General features: G+C 41.9%; 1 protein-coding gene across 15 annotated transcripts in view; it reads right to left on the reverse strand.

The window, feature by feature from the left end:
* LOC111866505 (protein madd-4) overlaps positions 1 to 21,930 on the reverse strand; it is a 669,679-nt gene that overhangs the window by 502,821 nt on the left and 144,928 nt on the right. Inside the window, exon 1 of one of the 15 annotated variants that reach the window (XM_033752288.1) lies at positions 19,876 to 20,032. The exons of the other annotated variants lie outside the window; for them this stretch is intronic. The gene's annotated coding sequence lies outside the window, so the exon portion shown is untranslated. Of the gene's footprint in view, positions 1 to 19,875; positions 20,033 to 21,930 lie in introns of those variants that run through there. 15 annotated transcript variants of the gene reach the window in all.

Raw genomic sequence — 21,930 nt, forward strand, 5'->3', positions numbered from 1 at the left:
GGTGCACAATCCCCTCTCAGTGACGGATAATCGCACAGCGGGTTCGTGAGCTCTAATGAGTTGCACAACAGGATGAACATCATTGCAAATACCAACATCTGGGTGCATTATTTTGTTTCATTTTCATCAAGTGCTCGAAGGCAACAAGTGCGCTTACAAGAGAGATCGCGTCCTAAATTACATAGTCGACAACAGCAGATAAGCTGCTCCGATTTAAGAACATTACCAATTATTTCTGCCGTCTGTGATGAATGAAGTTTGCAATGATTTTATCCAGAGAGTCCTGCCTCTTTGCCTGTGTTGTCCTGTAATATGAATGAGGCCTCTCTGTGATGTGATACTTTATCCAGAGAGTCCTGCCTCTTTGCCTGTGTTGTCCTGTGATGAAAGAGGCCACTCTGTGATGTGATACTTTATCCAGAGAGTCCTGCCTCTTTGCCTGTGTTGTCCTGTAATATGAATGAGGCCTCTCTGTGATGTGATTCTTTATCCAGAGAGTCCTGCCTCTTTGCCTGTGTTATCCTGTGATGAAAGAAGCCTCTCTGTGATGTGATACTTTATCCAGAGAGTCCTGCCTCTTTGCCTGTGTTGTCCTGTGATGAATGAGGCCACTCTGTGATGTGATACTTTATCCAGAGAGTCCTGCCTCTTTGCCTGTGTTGTCCTGTGATGAATGAGGCCACTCTGTGATGTGATACTTTATCCAGAGAGTCCTGCCTCTTTGCCTGTATTGTCCTGTGATGATAGAGGCCACTCTGTGATGTGATTCTTTATCCAGGGAGTCCTGCCTCTTTCCCCGTGTTGTCCTGTGATGAAAGAGGCAACTCTGTGATGTGATTCTTTATCCAGAGAATCCTACCTCTTTTCCTATGTTGTCCTGTAATATGAATGATCATCCACTCCTTCTCCAATAAAGAATCATGTGCCAAGCAGCAAAGTTATGGTAAAATTCTGTTTTTGTAATGTTGCTATGCGTACCAATATAGTCAGTGTTCATCTATATTGAGCGCTCGTGTATACTAGCCAGGCCACTCATTATAGTAGATTTTACGAGCTTATCCCCACCGCCACTAAGCAGGAATTATATCTCTAAAAACTGCCCTAATTATACTGGATTCACATATTTGAGAAGATGCGTGAAACAATTTTACCCATTATCTGTCACGAATTAAAGGCGTAACATAAATTACACATTACCATGGAAAATTTCTTCACTCACTCACTCACTCATGGAGCTGAGCCCTTCTTGAAAAGCCGCCAATTGTGCAGCTATTCAAGAACTTCCCAGTATTTTATGGAACCCGAAGGTTCATTACCGTGTTCACAAGAGCCCTCCACTGGTTCCTATCCTGATAAGATTAATCCAATCCATACCATCCCATCCTATCTCTCTAAGATCCATTTTAATATTGTCAACCCGTGTACGCCTTGGTCTCCCCAATGGTCTCTTTCCCACCAATATCCTATAAGCACTTCTCCCCCATTCGTGCTACATGTTCTTCCCACCTCATCCTCCTTGACTTGTTCATTTTAATTATACATGGAAAAATTCTTACAAATAAATTTCTCTAAATAAAAGCGACATGACCATATGTTTAACTTTTCCGAGAGCAATACTATATTCAATGCATCATAAACAAACAGACGTCAAACTACATGCTTACCCAACATTTGCCTAAAGAAGGTCACTTAATGATCCAAACGCGTTACATAGTAAATAACAAGTCTGAAACATTACTCACAGTTTGGAGACGCGTTATCAGCAGTGTCTAAAATGGCTACAAAAGTTCTGATGTGAAGTTACTGATCCCTTATGTCGAACCACTTTATATTCCAGTCAAAAGTGATACAATAGAGAATATTAACATATTTAAATTAGGTAGAAAAGGTTCAGTAGGAAAAATAAGAGAACTACCGATATCATACCCGTAACTCTCCTTCCTCTCCGGCTTATTTTTATCCCATTTCCGTATATTATTCTCCCTGCTCCGTGTCTTCTTTTTATCCCAATCCGTACTCTGCAGTTAACGTATGGTGTCTGCCTCCCACTCGCATCGTAACTGCCTTCTCTGCCTCGTCCTAGTGTTTATGTCCCTGCGCACTGTGCCTTCATCCCTGATCAGTCCAGTCTGCCAGTCTTGCCACTGTCCCGCCCTTGCCTGCAGCTCCACGGCCTTGCTTGCATCTCGACACGTTCACACTGTTCTCTTCAGGCTCCTTCCTCGGTCTGTATCAGTACCAACTTCCCGCGCGCTGCTTGCTGCTAGCTATCGACCCTGAAGACAGAGGTAGTACTTCCCTCTGAAATGTTGGTAAACGTCTGCTAGACCAGCGGTTCTCAACCTTTTGCACCCCACCTATCTCATTTTCCGCAAAGTCTAGCGCACGGCATAATATCCCAGAAGGGAGATCCTTCCGTATCCCTGATGTCCCTTAGTATTGATAGGCGGCCTTGTTACAATAGTAAGAACTAGCGACGTTTCGGAGGAATTCACTGACGATTCTTCAGGGCGAAAAAGAAACTAAAAGTAAAGGTAAAGGTATCCCTGTAACAGGCCGTGAAGGCCCATAGGGCTGTGAGACGTCGAGGCTCCCACATTTTCTCTAAACAATCGGCTCACAGATGGCGGTAAGTTTGTCAGCCTTACGTGCCCGCTGCCCTTTAGCCCCGAGGAAGATTCTTGGTACTCATTTCTGTTAGAGGTTGAGTCGAACCCAGGGCCATAGTGCGGCTGGAAGTATTAGGTAAATTAAAAACTTTCACCTCATCGGGACTCGAATTCGCGACCTTTCGGCTTGTAGCATAGTGCGCCCATGAAAAATAAGGACGCGATAGAATATTTTCAAAGGATCCCTCACCTGCTAATGTCCGTTCACACTGCTCTTCCAACCCGTACATACCTACGGTCTCATCCTAGAATTCACTGTTCCCCAGTAAATGAACTGCTCGTGCGTTTTATTTACGAAACACTCTTGACTCTTTCGATATGACGGCTCCGAGCAAGCAGACTGCCAGCTCAACATAGCCGGCGCCCAGCAAGAGCAGAAGTGAGAAGGGACAATTATACAGTTTTGGGGAGGCCGCTACGGTGGATTCCTCCAGCTCTTCAGTGGGGACAAAGCGGTACTACGAAAAGACGCAACCGCCTATCTGATAGAGTGATCCGTGAACCGCTTTGTATCCTGGCTAAACCTATGTCGGTCTGGAAGTATTAGTACAATAGACTATAGTTCTATCAGTCACAAACACTTGTCTACAAATCAGAAGGTGCAGAAATGCAACCACGCCAGCTGGAGTAGTGACAGTTCCATACGTGGTATTGTCTCTCCCGCTGTCTCTTCTTTTCATGAAGGCGCAGGCGTGAAAGCACGCTTTAGGGAGACTTATTTAAGCAGTTACTCTAGTCACTTCCCTAGCATGGCACATATGCAGAAGAAAAAAGCGCTGCGGCATTTTAGGTAGACGTGGCAAGCAAAACGTGGTATCTTTTATTGAATGGATAAGAAAAAAAAGAGTCGTGTCGCAGAGTACTGTTAAAGAGACCAAAGTATTTGCCACTGAAGCTTAGGGCATACGTTTCTCCATGGCTGGATAATTAGTTGATGTATGAAATGACGTCAGAGACAGAGAACAAGTTACAATTAAGTGTTTTAAGAGGATGAAGGCACTACCCACATGGTGAGTCGTGCACTGGATTTGTTTTCGTTAAATTACGCTTGTAGCTATATCATTATTTGTACTATCCAACGTAGGGTTGATAATGTTATCTCAGGTATGTTTGCAGGTTCATGAACCAGATAAAGACTGGAACCAATGCTAATCTTGACCATATTATTTATAATTCAGTACTTAATTTTCTATGCACGTTTCTTCTCTTGGACTCCAGAACAAAGTATAGGGTAGCACACAATATAAAATTAATCTCTAAACCAGTAGTAAACAACCTGGGTAATTTCCAGTGTGGGCTATTATTTTTTATTATTATTTTTAGTGGGATGAGACTGAGTCCACTTGGTACTGCGGCCACTACTGGCCTATTGTACCAGCCCCGGATGATAGATGAGGGGGATTATGGAACAACTTATGGAATGAAAATTGGCAGGGGAAACCGAAGTACTGGGAAAAAACCTGCCCCAGAACCACTGTGTCCACTACATATCCCACATGATCAGACCCAGGCTCGAACCCGGTCCGCCGCTGTGGGAAACCAGCGACTAACCGCCTGAGCTATGACACGGTCTTCAGTATGGGCTAAGGGTTTATTTTTAGAATAAAACGTGTAAATACTACTATTCGAAAACGATTCAAATGGATTAATCTTACTAAACTTAAGATCGTAAGTCGTAATAATATTGTGTTACATTTTTCCTGATGTTAAATGGTAATAATTTTAGTTACTGATTTGTTCTATTCATTAAAGTTATAGGCGTAATGTCAATTTAGATTCGGCCTTTAAACTTCTCCTAGAGCAACAAAAACTGAACGCCAACGCCTTAAATCTTCATACTGCCTCGATAAATACGTACTTATCCATAGTCACTAATCCTAAGCAAGTGTTACTTCGTTCAAAATGACTACAGAGCGGATATAGACCTCAGCAGTGCAGGAGTAGCGACCAGGTTGAGTGGACAACCCATCAGATCCATGTTATAGATGTAACAATTTCTGCAACTGTTCCAATAATGGTTATTTTAAGTATATACTGCATGGTACACCATATTTGGTGTTACTCGGCATAAATACGAAAATGTTGTTATCGTGCCTGACGTTCGGATATCCGAGTTTTCGCTTCTCAAATTCTTGTATTTTGCGGGGTGAAAATCTTATCTTACGAAAATTTCTTACGGAAGAAATTCCAGAAACTCCGTGGTCGAGAATTTCCACCAATTTATGTAATTTCATGCGTTTCATGTCTTCAGTCTTTGATATTATCCTGCAAGTGACATTAGGTAGCCATATACACATACACAACATACATACAATATATTACATTACATTGCATACATACAGAAGTCATGACAGTATCTGATTTTCGCAGAGACAACTTTGTATGTACGCGAAGATGCCGCGTCACTCAAACTTGTTCCGGAGACTTCAAACGCGGATTTGTCTCTCGCTCTCCGCGCACACAAACCGATTTAGAACGGGTGACCATTGTCATGGTCTCTAATAGTGTGTTTATATATTGTTCAATCTGAGGGTCTCACGGCAATGACTAAACAGAACAATCTTCCGCCAAGTGACACCGTGTAGTCTGACAGAAGTCCACCGAGGTTTCTGAGAAAGATCTCTTTGCTACTTATTTCTAATGGTTTCTTCTTCGCTTGCTCTTCAATCCTGAAGATGGAGGCAGTAATCTCCCCGAAATATCCGAGTCATATCCCACAGAACAGTTGACTTCAGGATATATATCAGGATATGTGGTGTATTATCTTTACAAATAATCAATGGAATAGGATTTAGATTAATTGACAATGATACAATATTAACGTGCATCGTGAAACAAGTGGCCCGTCTTTTCTATATGAACACAAGAAACCTGTTGGTCAAGATGTTGGCCACGGTCCAGAGTAAGTACGGGAGCTTCTCTCGGCGGTTTTCACCCACTAACACACGTTTTTCAGATAGCTCAGTCGGTATACCGACTGGCTATGGACTGGACGACCGAGGGGTCGGAGTTCGAGTCCCGGTATGGTCAAGAATTTTCACTTCTCCAATCGTCCAGACCGGTTCTGGGGTCCTCCCAACCTCCTATACAATGGGTACCCGGAGGTAAAGCGACCGGGATGTGAAGCTGACGACTCACCTCCAACTAGAGCCGAGGTCAAGAAAATGTTGATCTATACGGCCTGTCATTTATTACACATTAGTGGCCGACGACGGGGTTTTCGCTACGGTTGAAGTCCGCAGATAAAATCACGTGTGTACGGCATGCCGCTGAAACTGTGTGAACCTTCGGTGTTCAGGATTGCAGCTTTACCAACCGGACAAGAGTTTAACGTCGCGAACTGCGCAAGTGCGAGATCTCGTTACCGGGAACAATGAAGAGTTGCACCTGTCAACAGTTCCGGCTGTAGTTGTGACCAATTGGTTATGAACACAATTGCGTGGTCGTGTCTCACAGTTAATAGTTCTTGTTCACTACCGACATTTAAATGTAATAAGTAATCTTGTTCGTGCAATAAAATTGGAGTGATAAATTTAAGTAATAGCATCCAATGAGGTATGCGAACGTGGATTTCTTTCAGTTATATATGCGAACAGAAAATGATGTAACAAATATATCAGCACTCTGAAAACGTAAAAATATTAATTATTTAACACTTACTCTTCTCCAAGTGTAATTAGAATGATCAAGTCAAAAGGTAAGATGAGCAGGGCAGGTAGCACGAATGGCGGAGAAGATGAATACATATAGGATATTGGTGGGAAAGTCAGATGGAAAGAGACCATTGGGAAAACCAAGGCGTAAGTGGGTGGACAATATTAAAACGAATCTTATAGAGATAGGATGGGAAGGGGTGGATTGGATTATTCTGGATCTGTATAGGGACCAGTGGAGGGCTCTTGTGAACACTGTAATGAACCTTCGAGTTCCGTAAAATGCTGGGAAATTCTTGAGCAGCTGCACAATTGGCGGATTCTCAAGAAGGGCTCAGCTCCATGAGTGAGTGAGTGAGTGAGTGAGTGAGTGAGTGAGTGAGTGAGTGAGTGAGTGAGTAAGTGAGTGAATGAGGGAGTGACTGAGTGATTAATTATTTTACTAGTATGAAGCCAACTAAAGTTTCGGCGGGAAATTATTGCGTTTATGAACATCGTTATTAAATTTGGAACATAAGATCTATTGAGAAAACAATTTCTGAGCACGTGCAACCTTCTTTGCCTACAGAAAACAAACCGTCAAAAATACCTACCTTCAACAATATGAAAAGTTCTGAAAACACAGTTACACGTATGCTAAACTTGATACAGCGTCAATATGCATTAAGCGGTGCTTCTATCTAGAGATAAGACTGAACTTCATGCTGCAATACCACCTCAACTGTACATTCCACTGCCGTTAGCTGTTGCCATTATTGGCTCTAATGTGCAACTACTACAAATTCTGAATGGGCACTAATTATCACTAAATACGCAGAAAGAATATTTTTTTTCCTTGTCACTACAGCCCCAGTGGGCCTACACCTACCTCCATGAACTTCTCCGTTCACAAAAGAATAATAATCAGTCTAGAGAAAGCGAACCACGTGTTAACATGTCGTCACCAGAGTAGAATCAGATTTTATCATAAGGCAACCAACAAAACCGTTACAAGTATGGCAAAAATAAAGGTAAAATTTAAATGATAATTATAATAAAATTGAGGGAAATCGATGTCATTCACCTCAGAATATTATGATCTTACCTGAGTCCGGGGAGATGCACTAATAAATTAGTTCTACTTTTGCGAGGTACAATTAATTTATTTTAGATACATCCCCCATGGAAACGAACGAATTCGGAAGTTTTAATTTAATAAAAATTAACTCATTTGGGATACGAAGTCTGTCCGTTCAACTCCGCATACTCAGGCAGCAAAATCTTAGTAAAATCACTAGCCAATAACATATGAGGGATAGTCAATAAATAGGTCATAAATGGAAGTAAAAGAGCTTTAAGGGGCGTAATAAGTTTTCTATGTGTATCATTAGGTAGCAACATAGTCTAGGTAGCAGACTGACATGCGTATGTTCAGAGGCTGGTTTCAGTAGTCAAAATGGCGGCCGTGTTTGAAGAGTGTGCTGACGACAATTAGCCTTTTGTTGTGCGTTCTTTTGTGAGCAAGAGGACTAAATTCAAAGGATATTCATGAAGAAATACCCCTTGTTTACTGTGAGAAGTGTTTGTCGCGTAAAACGGTTCACAACTGGGTCGAGAAATTTTCGCAAGAACGTTAGAAAATAGCAGACGATGTCCGACCAGTTCGCCCTGTTGAGATTGCGACAGAAGCAACTGTGCAGCGGTTGGAAGAGTTGCTTATAGCTGACAGAAGGATAACGATAGACAGAGTAGCAACTGCACTAAGGTGTTCTCATGGTTTAGCGTACAGCATAGTGCATGATCATTTGAATTTTCGGAAAGTGTGGGCATGATGGGTGCCCAGAGAACTGAAGGATCGAGAAAAAATGTACCGAATGAGACTGTCTTTGCAGCATCTCTTACGGTATATAGATACAGGAAAAGATATGCTTAACAGAATAGTTACTGCGGTCGAATCATGAACGCAACACTACCAACCCAAGTCAAATGTGATTCAAAGCAATGGAAAATTCCCAGTTCACCTTCTCGTTCAACAAAAATGTTTATGGATACGCCATCGGCTAGGTACTTTATGCTTACTGTGTTCTGGGATTCCCAGGGAGTACTGTTAAGCAAGTTTCAGAAGTGCGGTGAAAATGTGAATTCTGCATCGAACTGTGAAGTTCTGTTGCAGCTTCGGGTTGCAACTCGCAAAAAGAAAAGTCCGGGCCAACTGACAAGAGGGGTACTGCTTCATCATGACAATGCCAGACCCCACACAGCCCGAGCAACACAGGAGAGAATTGAAGGACTACAGTGGGAATTTCTTCAACATCCGCCTTACTCGTACAGCCCGCAATTGACCTCTAGTGACATCCATCTCTTTGGTCCTTTGAAAAAAAGCACCTTGATGGCAAACGTTTCCACTGATGATGAAGACGTTGAACCGGAGGAGCGGAAGTGGCTAAGACGACAGTCGAAAGATTTTTATTCTGCGTGTTTCGACGCACTGGTAAAGCGCTAGGACAAGAGTATCAATGTTGGTGGAAGAAACAGATATTTTTTCAAGATAGAATATCACACATTTTACGTTTTATATCCATTTGTAAACTATTAACTGACTCTCCGTCATATTTTCAAATATGTACGGTATTATGTCAAGATCGGCTCTGGGGTCCAACCAACCTCCTATCCAGTGGGTACCGGTGGCTACTTCCTCGGCTGTAAAGCGAGCGGGGCGTGAAGCTGACCATTCACCTCCAGCTATAATGAAGCGGTCAAGAAAATGTGGACCGATACATCCACTCCCCCATTTGCCTTCATGGCGTGCTGCTTAATGTCTGATATAAGAAAGCTTCCTAGAGACATGTTTCTTACATGCTTGGTGCAGTGAGGTTGTGTAGAAAAATCCTCCAACATGGCAGTTGTTTCCGAATCATAAGTTATAGGACTAGAGAAGATACCACATCGTAATGAAATTCATTTTAATCTCTAATAGTTGATAATTCTATTTATTCTTTCAGGTTTTCCAAGATTTTTATAAAGTTACTAACGACTGCGGATATGAGTACCTACAATTTTTCAACCAAACTCAGCTACCGTGATTTAAACAGAATGTTGCATGTATACTATCCACAGTTGACATAAATACCAAATGAAGAATACGCCTCTCGTGAATTTTCGATATAGCATTCAGCCTTTAATCGTTACATCAAAATCCGTGCTAAAGTTCGGCTTCCGTTGCTAGGCAACATGAAAGCTCTCACTACTAATTTACGTAGAACCGTCGCTGATCCAAGATCAAACAACCTCTTGAAACAAGTCGAAGAAGTGGATCATATAAGGCTGTTAGGAGCTTGTGTATCTCATATACCTTCGAATTTCGAATGTGATATCCTTGTACTGAAATATGTTGAACGGAACGCAGTTTTGCTTAAAGAATAAGCCTTATGTCTCAGCTTAAGATTCAATGGTAGAATATGCAGACGTGAAAATATTAGGCCTGCATGCAGAGTGCTTGTTCCTTACATCTACCATCTTTACGTCACAAATACACTGTTTTAGAAAGGTTAAAATGAATATTTAGGACCGACGTCAGTTATTACAAATTCACCGAACAGACTGGTATAAAATCCTGCACCTGTATAAAGGCGCGTCCACATTACTCGTGCTCGTGCTCTCCAGGCGTGTGCTCGTCTTGAGACTCGTTTGGCTTTTACTTGTGCTCGTAAATCTTCGTCCACACTACTTCAGTTGTTCGCCAGGCTTCGGCGCGTGAGGATCCGTATAGTTACTCGTAGGGTGTATAGGCTGTAGTCGTATTTTAATTAGTGGCTATAGTTTTTAAATTAAAAACTTAAAATTAGCTTGTCTCGTGACTATCGTCCACATTACTCGCGAGCATAGCGAGGCACGTGAGCACGAGCATGAGTAATGTGGACGAGCCTTTGGGATGTGCTCGTTTCGAATCTCGGATAGGGCACCAGGTATCCTGGCTGAAAAGGCCGTCATAGCTCAAGCAGTTAGTCGCTGGCTTCCCACAGCGGAGGCCCGGGTTCAATCCCGGGTCTGCTCAAGTGGGATTTGTGGTGGACAAATTGGCGCTGAGGCAGGTTTTCTCCGAGTACTTCGGTTTCCCCTGCCAATCTTCATTCCACCAAATTCTCCACCATCATAATCACCCGTGGCAGGCTACAATAGGCCAGTCAGTGGCCGACGCGACGAGTGGACCCAGTTTGACTCCACGCCCCACCAAGCGAATTAAAGAAAATCCTGACTGAAGATTTACGTTGTTTTCCTCGGTTCCTCTTGGAAAATGCCAGAATAACATGGCGATTAGTCCACTGCTGTTTCTTTCCAAATATATCCCAATTTATATTAGCCTTCCTACCACCCACCAGCGCCATGGAGTCTACATACTGAGCTTGTTACATAACTCACAAATAAAATGAAAATGTTATAAAGATCTGTGACATTGGTTCAGTAAAATTATATGTGAACTTTCTTTGGACGCTGTTTCTTTTCTGTATAAAAGTATAATCAACGTTTCGGAGGCTGCCACCGTACCCGTTTTCAGGGTATATACAGAAAGGTATATACTCTGCAGGGTTCTTCACATAAGACAATCCTTACTACTAGGCACAAAAGAAGATGAGCATAGCGTTGTATGCACCTGGAGCTGTAAACCTCAAAACCTCCAACAAAGGTCCAAGCGAATTCTGCTACCGTCTGAATCTATACTTTAAGAATATAAACAAGTTGCTGCAACTTATTTTAAAACTCTTCGCAATTACGCTCGTTCAACTGTTAAATACTCGAAATGCAAAAGTTTGACATTACCTTGGCAATTCATATTTTATATTCTACGAACCATTTTCGAAAAGCGTCGTCCCTCTGGTTAATATCACGTCCTGAAGGTGTATGAGGGAGGGAATATAGAGCACTGTACTTAATCTAAGCCTTAAATGGACGTGAGTGGTTCTAACCTTCAGCCATTTCACTCTTGTGGAGAGAGACAAGAGACCGCTGGCTACTCTACAGTTGTGTGCACAAGATGGCGGAGAAAGAAATCGCCAACCGAACAGAGATGATATCCTGGTCATCCGCCCCGTAGCCAATCATTTTATGGACTGAGCTATCCCGGCTGTCCCTTCTACACGAAGTCCAGCATCAACATGCCACTGGCCCATCTCGATGAGACATCAAGGATATATAAGCATTTTTTTTATATTTTCTTTATTGCTAGTGGAGTGGGACTAAGTCCCTTGTACTGCGGCCACTTCTGGCCTATTGTACCAGGCCCAGATGATAGGTGAGGGTGATTGTGGAGCAATTGGTGGAATGAAGCTTAGCAGAGGAAAACGAAGTACTCAGAGAAAACCTGCCCCACCACCACTTTATCCACCACAAATCCACTTAACCAGACCCCTGGATCGAACCCGGGTCGCCGCGGGGGGAAGCCAGCGACTAACCGCTTGAGCTATGGCGTGGCCTTGAGATATAAGCATACTGAATAACTAGTTTAATATCAAGACGTGAATCGACTTAGCTACTGATTAGAAATTTTCAATTTACAATTAACTTGAGTAGGCCCTTCTTGTTTGCTTGGGATTTTATGAAAATCAACCAATAACTGAGATATATCTGAAATACTCTTTTTAACTGTTAGACTCTTTTGAATATATAGGCTTCTGTGCAAAGTGCTGCAGATGTCTTCCACGATGCTGGCACAAACAAATGATATGGTTTTGGGACGTACATGCGTCATGAGAATCCTAACTACAATAAGGAGTACAGTCTACATTTTCTTACTTTTCAACAAAGTGTCGAAGTTTCGTCCAGAAGAGTAAACTATACTGGATTTCATTTTCTCACAGCGATGACTATGAAGAGTACTGTCATAGGGGATCTAACACCGTCTACTCCGGTATAAGTTCTGCGACGTTTCAGAGGCAGCACGTCCCTCCGAATCCTGTGTGAATTCCTACCGGATTATACGGTATTAAATCCCAGAAGACAATATTTTGCTTGCAAACTATAAAGTACTTCTGGATCCTGAGGATCTCACAGCGATGTTCATAAGGACTTCTATCTTCTCACATATAATGCCGTGTAGTTCAGTCGACATTTCGGAGAAACAAATCGTCTCCATCTTCAGGGTTGAAAAGTGGGCCAAGCAAGAAACCGTCACGAAGCAGATTCTACTTGCTGTCTGCGTCTAGAATTTCTTACTTGACATAATATTCAACCCTGAAAATGGAGGCGATATATTTCTCTGAAACGCCGATTGACTTTCACCGGACTAAACGGCGTTATGTCCCAGAAGGCAGAACACTTTATAAAGTACTTCAGAAAAATTCTTATAGAATAAATACAACTGTATTGCAGTCAATTGGATGTTTGGTATGTGTTTAATCTGTGTTTGTGTTGCTCTGTGTTTAGGTAGAGGCCTTGCGACGAGCTGATCTCTTGTCCAAGGAGTCCTACCGTCTGTAGATTTATCGAAATAAAAAAAAATCGACACCGTAAAGTACAAGAGGGACGAATTAAGTAAGTAAATAAATAATCCCAGCTTGATCGCCTGATGACTTGCACCTGTCCGCATACAGAACAAGTGGGACATCGGCAGCGATACGTAGGACATAAAACTGAGCTGCTGTCTGGTGTTTCTCTCTAGCAGTCACACGGTACGTCAGAGGTTGTTCAACCATGTCAGCGTCATTCAGCCAACTCTCGATGATGCTGTCGTAATGTACTAAATCTTGATTTCCATAGGAGGAAATGGATCTCGCGCATTTTCATTAGCAAATTAGAGCACAGTTTGTCTTTGAATGTCCGTCACATGTCAACAGAAATGACTGCAATGGCCCGACAAGATGTAATATTGATTTGACGAATCGCGGCGCCTAAACAAACATAATGACTAATTTAATTTGTTAATTGCGAAGTTAGTCCCGTTACTGTAACCGGTACGGAGACAGAGAATATAGTTGTCTTGCGGTGGTTATTTTCTTCCATTGCCAATAGATGCTGGTGACATACCTAGCATAAATGTCCTCTAACCGTAAAATCTGATTGCTTTTTTTTTCCTTGGCTCTACAGCCCCAGTGGGCCTAGGCCTACATCTATGAACTTCTCCGTTCACTTCGGGTCAGATTGCTTTACTCCACTAAAATCCGACAAAATATCCGGAGATGCCGAAAATGCAGCCGTCGCTTACTGAGATACGGGCCTAAGACACTGTTACCTGTATGGAGTAATTATAGACGGGGTTTGAATTGGTAATTGGATTTACTGAACAACAGAAGTAATTATAGCGCTATCGCTAATTCACACAACATGCAGCTCACTACAGCACGTACTAAGTCTTCTAGATTTGCTGTGTCTTCACTTGTCGTTGTCTGGTAGCGGCTTTCAACACTGTATATTCCTCAACTTCCGTATTCACGGCTCGAAGTCTTCGCTGGCTGCCACTTCAGCTCCGGAGCTGAACTAGCTTCCGACTGCTGAACTCTCAACCAACAAAACGCTCACTTCACCCCACCGCACTGCACTGCACTAAATAAAACCACCTCAGCTCGGTCGGTCGAGCGATATAGCTTCGTAGAGTATCCACAGAAAACACCGCTTCCAACAGTATTTCCATTTCTGCGCGCGGGCCGCTCCATTACCGTTGCGTATTTACGAAGCTGTTGCCTAGCAATGGCCGCTGTCTGCTGTTTTGTTTCGCGATCGTTGCCTAACAATACAATGTTTCCTATTTGGGTTCGGTCCTGAAAGAATCCCTCTGTATTTTTTATGTCTACACTCAATTATCGGCAACAATTCTGTACGCAGTTCCTTCAAGTGTCCAACATTAGTCACAGTCTCCGACCTCCATTGCGCCTCTTTCCGGCAATGCGGAACAAAGTTCTGATACGTCAAAAGCAAAAACTGCACATAAAGAGTTAAAGGTTTGGAAGTTTCAAAGTACGAAGCAAAATTATTTTTCAACTGATGAAATTCAAACTTATCTGTTAGCAATTTATTTTTAAATATTAATGATAATGAGAGCATTCAATAGGCTTATTTATCTTAACATCTGCACTCCCGACATAAACACAGTTGGCAATGGGAAATGGCAAAACTTGTAAAACGCAGTGACTTAAAATGATGCCAAGCTACTTCTATTCGCGAAACTAAACATATGTTCGATGCCTGAAAGCCTTTGAAAACGATACTCATTCGTAGCCAAGTTCGATCAAACGAGCTCTACTAATATATGCCAACAGATTTCAGCACTGGAAACCGGATGGAACTTGCAAGATAAAAGTATAACGTTTTAAGGTTTCCGAATTACCGGAGTTTTACAAAAGAAAAGTATATTACAAAAAGTTTAGAGGTAAATTTTACTTAATAGTAAATAACGTTTTAATAGTACAAAAATAGGAGAAATGTAATAAATACCGACTAGTAATAAACTATTCTGGAAACGAATATTTATATTTCTTACCATATTTAATAGCAGTGGTTATGAAGAGCTCTAAATTCTTGGCTATAACGCCATGTAACCAGATGAAAATCAACCGATGTTTTGGTGGAACAAGTTGCCTCCATCTTTAGGATTGACGAGGAAGCCATGCAAGGAACCAGCACGAAGCGGTCTTCGCTTGCAGCTTGCTCTGCGCTGTTCCTTGTTTGGCCTGCTCTTCAAGACTACAGACGAAGGCGAAATTTTCCTCCGAAAATTCGGTTTACTTTCAAGGAAGTACATGGCGTTATATCCAAGAATACAGAGCTCTACTGGCTAATATAATGTTTCCCTTTCACATTTATGGAAGAATCACACCCAGTACTTGACGCCTATTCACAGTTTCCCTGAAAAATTGGTGATATCAGCTGAAAGATAGCGCATTCTTCTTACTTACTTACTCATGGAGCTGAGCCCTTCTGGAGGAGCCGCTAATTCTGCAGCTAGTCAAGAATTTCCCAGTATTTTATGGAACCCGAAGATTCATTACTGTGTTCACAAGAGCCCTCCACTGGTCTCTATCCTGAGCAAGATCAATTCAATCCATACCTTCCCATCCTATCTCTCTAAGATCCATTCGAATATTGTCCACCCACCTACGCCTTGGTCTTCCCTGTGGTCTCTTTCTTTTTTCCCACCAATATCCTATACGCATTCCTCGTCTCCCCCATTCGTGCTACATGTTCTGCCCACCTCATCCTCATTTTAATTATACTTGGAGAAGAGTACACGTTATGAAGCTCCTCATTAAGCAGTTTTCTTCAACCTCCTGTCACTTTATTTCTCTTTGGTCCAAATATTCTCCTCAACACTCTGTTCTCAAACACCCTCAGTCTATGTTCCTCCCGTAATGTCAGAGACCAAGTCTCACACCCATACAGAACCACAGGCAAAATTATAGTTTTGTATATTCTAATATTTATATTTTTGGACAGCAGATGAGAAGACAAAAGGTTCTGGACTGAATGGTAGCAAGCATTACCCGAGTTCAATCCCCTCTTAATTTCCTCCCGAATCAAGTTTCGGTCTGTTGCCGTTGTTCCCAAGTATCTGAACTGTGCCACATTTTCAAAACATCTGTTTCCTAATAATTAAAATACTCGTATATGTCAAAACAAGGATATGTGACATGTATATCCCTCTCTTATTAAAAAACTTTCAATTTGTTTGGTGCAAATAGTGTAAAATAGAAATAATTACATGATATTGTACTCCATTTCTCAGTACATTTTCCGTTGTCACAAATTCCAGCTATGTTAAATTTGCTAGATACAGGGCTAACCTTAACTTCTCGTACCGTCGCTGCGTTTGTTATATTTGAAATATGAGCCGGGCATCATACTGATTGCGAAGGTACAAATACACGTATATGGTGGCCCTTAGCGGTATCATGTTCACCCCAATTTTCATGAAATTCATCAATTTGTCGTGTCGTAATTCGGAACAAGTGGACATACATGTAGGCATGATTGTATCTTAAAACCGTCTTCCATTGCAAAATGAGGAAAATCAAAGTAAATCTCTAATCCTCTGCCTTAAAATTTGTTCATATGCGACTGTATCTTTAAAACTGCGTTTACCTGTTTATTTAATCCTACTTGTGTAAGCAGGTTGTATCAAGGGATGACCCACTCTGCGCGCCATACAAAGAAACTAATAAAGTTGAGGTTACAGAACTTACAGAACAGATTCGTCCTTTGTTTCCTGTAGTTTAGAATGGCTTACTTAGTTGGTTCCCCCCCCTTACCGATTCACAGACTGCTAGAACAGCAGTGCGTTCTCAGAGTACCTAGTGGCTGCAGCAGCCACCTGCTCGCTCGCGGATTTTTCTACCCTGAAGATGGAGGCGATATGTTCCTCCGAAATGTCGCTTTACACAACATCTACACGGTGCCACATCCAAGAAGACGACATTCTTCATAAAAAATATTGTTTATGACATGAAAAAATAATTCATAATTTTAAAAGAGTCATAATGAATCACATTATCTAATGTTATTGTCGTGTGAATGTGTTTAGGCCCCATGTGCAGCCAAGCCCCTTAACACTTCCCTTCTAACACTGTTGCAGAACCATCTTCCATTCTCTTCCACGTTTCTTAAATGGACAGATGAGGTAAGCCGGCAGACATAAGCGAATTATTAAACATAATTCAATTGCTTAACATTCGAAAAGGACTGAAATTTCTCTCAAGAGCACATGAATGAGATAAAAAAGTTTAAATGGGAGTTACTTCCAGAAAAAAAAATGCACTGTTCATCATTCGTGTCCTAGGAGACAGCCGTTCGCTGTTGTGCCACACTAACTAATTAGCTCCTTCGGGCATATTCCTCCCGCAGAAGCTAACAATCTCCCAGCTAGTCAAGAAACACACCACGTTTTTAAAAACCCGAAGGTTTATTGTCGCCTTCGCAATAGCCACTCAAACAGAGAGAGAAAAATATATGCGTGGGCACTGAAATGAAATAACACGTTTTATTATTCACTTCCTGGTTACATAATAGATACGTGTTTCTTAGTCTTACATCCTTCTAAGAGAGTGTATGATATTATTTACGACTTGTAGTACTGTACAGGCCGGACACAGCTGCCGCGCGGTCTAAAGCATGAACCGTCTTCGCCCTCTCGAACATTGGGGGTCATGGGTTCGAATCCCACTCGAGGCGCGAATGTCTGTGTGTAGGTAGCGGCTTTGAGACTGAATGATCTCCCGTCCAAGGAAATCTATGGACTGTGTATAGATTAAGAAACTGAAAAAGCGGCCAAGGTCCACAAGGGCTGTACAGCCATAGACATATAGATATATAGCTTTACTGTACAACACTATCTCTGTAACAGGTCGTGGAGGATAATAAGGCTGTGAGACGTCGAGGCTGTCACATTTTCTAGACAATCGGCTAACATATAGCGGCGAAGTTGTCAGCCTTACGAGCCGACCGCCATTTAACCCCAGGATTCCTGGTATTCATTTCTGTTAGAGGCTCAGTCGACTTCAGGGAAATAGGGTTAGGTCATTTGAAAAATCAAAATACCTCATCGGGAATTGGACCCACGATCTTCCAGCTTGTAGCATAGTGCCTCAACCAACTACGTTACATCGTGCCCCTGTTCTGTACAGTACAGTACCAAATTTATAAAGGATTTCCATTATTTCGTGTCCTACTAACCATATATTTAACACAGAAAGAGTACTATAGGCTCTACAGTATAGAACTGCATAATTTGACTACATACAATAGACATACAGAATATAGTAGTAACTTCAATTTTCTTCCAGAAATGTGGCTACGCAAAGTATGAAGCATTTCTCTTCCCCCTTTCTGAGAGTGCAAAAGATTTACAATAGATGGAGAGCAGAAAATCTGATTTATTGCCCTGCCAATGCCAGAGATTCTACACGGCCAGAAATTTATTACAAATTAAATTAGCTTCACCCTTCACACTTTTTTCGCGATTATTAACCTCAGATTCCACCTACGTAAATTTATTTGTGATATCTACAAAATATTCTTTGTGGATTATTTGTACAGGTTTCTTGCAAAAATACTACGTATGTTTCAACGTAGGTCTCTTCGTCTGCAAATGTACGGATCTCAATCCCCGTTATGTGACGACTGCACATAGTCAACTCTGGAGAAAGCTCAAGTCCTACGAACAGAGAACCCGACTTTGGATTCCAGATGCTCTGCGTCGCTTTTCGGCAAAACAGGAAACGTCTTTATGCGAACATACTTCAAATTCCTCCCAGTCAACATCTCTTTTGTAAGTCGTGCTGAGTGCTGTGCAGCGTTCGGGGGAACCAACTTCTAATTCCGACCTTCAGAGGATATTTTAAAGACACTAAGAGTGTTCATGCGAATGCTGAACACCTGCAACCTCGTGTTTCCCAATTCAATTTAGCTTCATTTCTTAATAAATAATTAACATTTTGAACCCTGAGGTGCATATAAATAATAGTTTAAAAATGTACTTCCCACCTCCCAGAAATCACACTTCGTTCCAGTTACTGTCTATCGGTTCTACAGCCTTTTTTTTTTTGGACTTCGGCCGCTCTTGTTTTAGAGTCTCGATCTCTCTTACACAGTCGGTGGGACCCCTGGACGGAGGATCAGCCCGTCGCAAAGCCGCTACCTATACACAGACCAACACAAAGAATAAAAGCACGCAGACATCCATGCCTTGAGTGGGATTCGAACCCACTTTTCCAATCTTCGAGTGGGCGAAGACAGATCATGCCTTAGACCTCGCGACTGCTGTGATCGGCTAATAGAGAGCAGTGGACCGAAATTACAAAATTATTGCGAAACCATGTTCGATAATTTTAAAAGTTAACCTGTGAAATGAGATTCACTACCGGCAATTCGGATGTTTCACTGATGAACAATGACACAGGTTTCACCAGAGCATAATGGAAGTGAGAACGAAAAATAGGGAAGGGAGAGTGTCAGTAGGTTGGCAGAAAAGAGAAATTCCGGCACGCGAAGAAGTTCACAAGTGTCATTTTAATCGCATGTCATTTGTTAAAGTCGTATATGTGTTCACTTCAACATTATTATACTTCACTGTCCGCGATTTGTTTGTTTGTTTGTTTGCTTGTTCTACTAGGTTGAACAGTGATTTGTTCGCATACACCGGCTGGCTGTAGTCAGGTCAGAAAATATACTTTCCAATTCTCGTAATTTGTACAAATTTCCTACATAATGAAACAGAGTGAGTGGCATATTTGATACCTGTGAACAAAACTATGGAATGAAAAGGCTATTAACAAAATTAGATTCACAAACATTTTTATTTCCTTAAACAACATTGAATGATTTTAGGATTCGAGTTTCTTATAACGGTCATTATGAGGAATTTTGTCTTGTGGGACGTAACACCATGTAGTACGTTGAAAGTTAGCCGACGTTTCGGAGATACATTTCGTTTCCATCTTCAGGATAGAATAATAAGCCAAACAATAAAACACTTTCTTCTACCCTGAAGATGGAGGCTACATGTTCCTCTGAAACGTCGGCTGACTTTCAACAGATTACACGGCATTAAATCCCTGAAGACAGAACTCTTCCTTAAGGGATGGTCTCCGTACCTGGGACGAGAGACGATCATAGTGTCCGCTCGAACACTGAGGTCATGGGTTCCAATCCCACTCAAGGCATGGATGTCTGCGTTTATTCTGTTTGTGTTGCCCTCTGTAGGTAGCGGCTTTGTGACGGGCTGACCCCTGTCCCAGGAGTGCCACCGACAGTGAAACAAAGAGAAGTGAAACAAAGCGTTTCACTGACGTCTTATGCTCCAAATTTGAGCAACAGGAAAGAGAGAGTTCTATATGAAGTTGTAAATAACGTTAAAACGTCACGATGCAATAAGCATTTGCAGCACGGTAGTTCCTCCGGGCCATAACAGAGAAACCTGAAAATTATAAAGAAAATCAAAGTCAAATTCAGAGTCTCAGTTGCTCACAGGTATTTCCCGGTACATTTCTGTTAGGTTAATAGTAATTCTGCTTGGGATTGAATTCAAGATATCGAATTCAAATTTTAATATAGATGCTGAACAGACTTTTCGAGATTTTCCTCCATCTCTCTGAATTCTGAGATATTAACTTAAACTAGGACAAGCCTCAGTTTCTTTCAGATTATCCCCAGCTCACAATGCCTACCTTAATTCCATTCGAAGCTGCACAACGGTCCAGTTAAAAATTAAAAATTATTAGAGACAGGAACTATAAATTGTATACAACACGAGAGCAGGTATACTACACGTAAATAATTTGATTCACATTCACATTGGGATTCACATCCCAATCAAAATATTTTTTAAAATGAGCCAGTTAACTTCACCAAGTACACTTGTCCGTCCACGTGCAACAACTCGAAAGGAAATGACTAGATTTTCATTAAATTTGATGTTGCGGAATTTTGATACAATATCTGCGTTCACAAAAAATTTTGATTAAAAATATATTACTTTCATGAAAACTAGTGCATTTCAAGTACAAATCTGTGAATACATATCGGAGCAAAACATTTTTCGAAAAGGAGTTGTAAAGAAAAATTGAAAAGTTTTGAGATAAGTAAGTAAAGTTTTTTTGTGCTGTCATATCATAATTTGAAAAGCGTAGACGTTATTTGGATAAAGCTGTATATTACAGGTCCTTCCAGTTCCGCCTTGCCACACTTTTCGTCAAGAGACACCATAGTTATGGGCGGTAACAGAGCGGTAACGTACTTTCGCTACGGCACAAAAGACGATGAAAAACAACCTTGCGTATCAGAGGCAAATCGGTGAGGTATCCAGCAAATGGAGATAAACCGAAAGTGTCTGTCGAGCAGGCAGAATATCTGCTTCGTATTCCGCAGGTTCCTAGTTCGAATTTCGACCCTAAGATCGGTCATCCTTATTGAGGTTTTCCTTGTTCTATTCAAATCCTCCAGACAAACGTCGGCATAGTATCTGAAATTAGGCCATGACAGTTTCCTTCCATACCCTTTTCACCTAATTACTCACTAATCATCACAGCTTTTGAGGCTATGTAATTCGAGTTACTTTTTTTCCCCCTGGCGCTACTACAGCCCCAGTGGACCTAGGCCTACCTCCATGAACTTCTCCGTTCACTTCGGTTTTTCTAGATCTTACACGTTCGGTAGGACTCCTTGGGCGGGTGATCAGCTCGTCGCAAGGCCTCTACCTGTACACAAACATCCGTGGCCTGAGTGGGAATCGAACCCACGATCCCGGTTTCCAAGCGAGAGAAGACAGTACATGCCTTAGACCGCTCGGCTACGGTGACCGGAAATTCATGCTACTAGTAGTTAGAAAAAACATCCACCTCTCTATGGTCCTTTGTTGGATCTTGGCCGCTTTTTCAGTTTCTTAATCCTATACAGTCGGTAGGACTCCTTGGACGGGGGATCACCCCGTCACAAGACTGCTACACAGAAAAATACAAACATAGAATAAACGCATACAGTCACTTGTGTCTTGAGCAGGATTCGAACCCACGTACCCAGCGTTAGAGCGAGCGAAGACAGTTCATGCCTTAAGCGGCCCATACACGTACGAGTCTGGCTCGGCGAGGAGCAGGGCTCGGATTAATTTCACCACACACGTATGAGCGTGGCGACCCACACACGGGCGAGTT

Source organism: Cryptotermes secundus, unplaced genomic scaffold (genome assembly GCF_002891405.2).
Source record: "Cryptotermes secundus unplaced genomic scaffold, Csec_1.0 scaffold401, whole genome shotgun sequence".
Lineage (NCBI taxonomy): Eukaryota > Metazoa > Arthropoda > Insecta > Blattodea > Kalotermitidae > Cryptotermes > Cryptotermes secundus.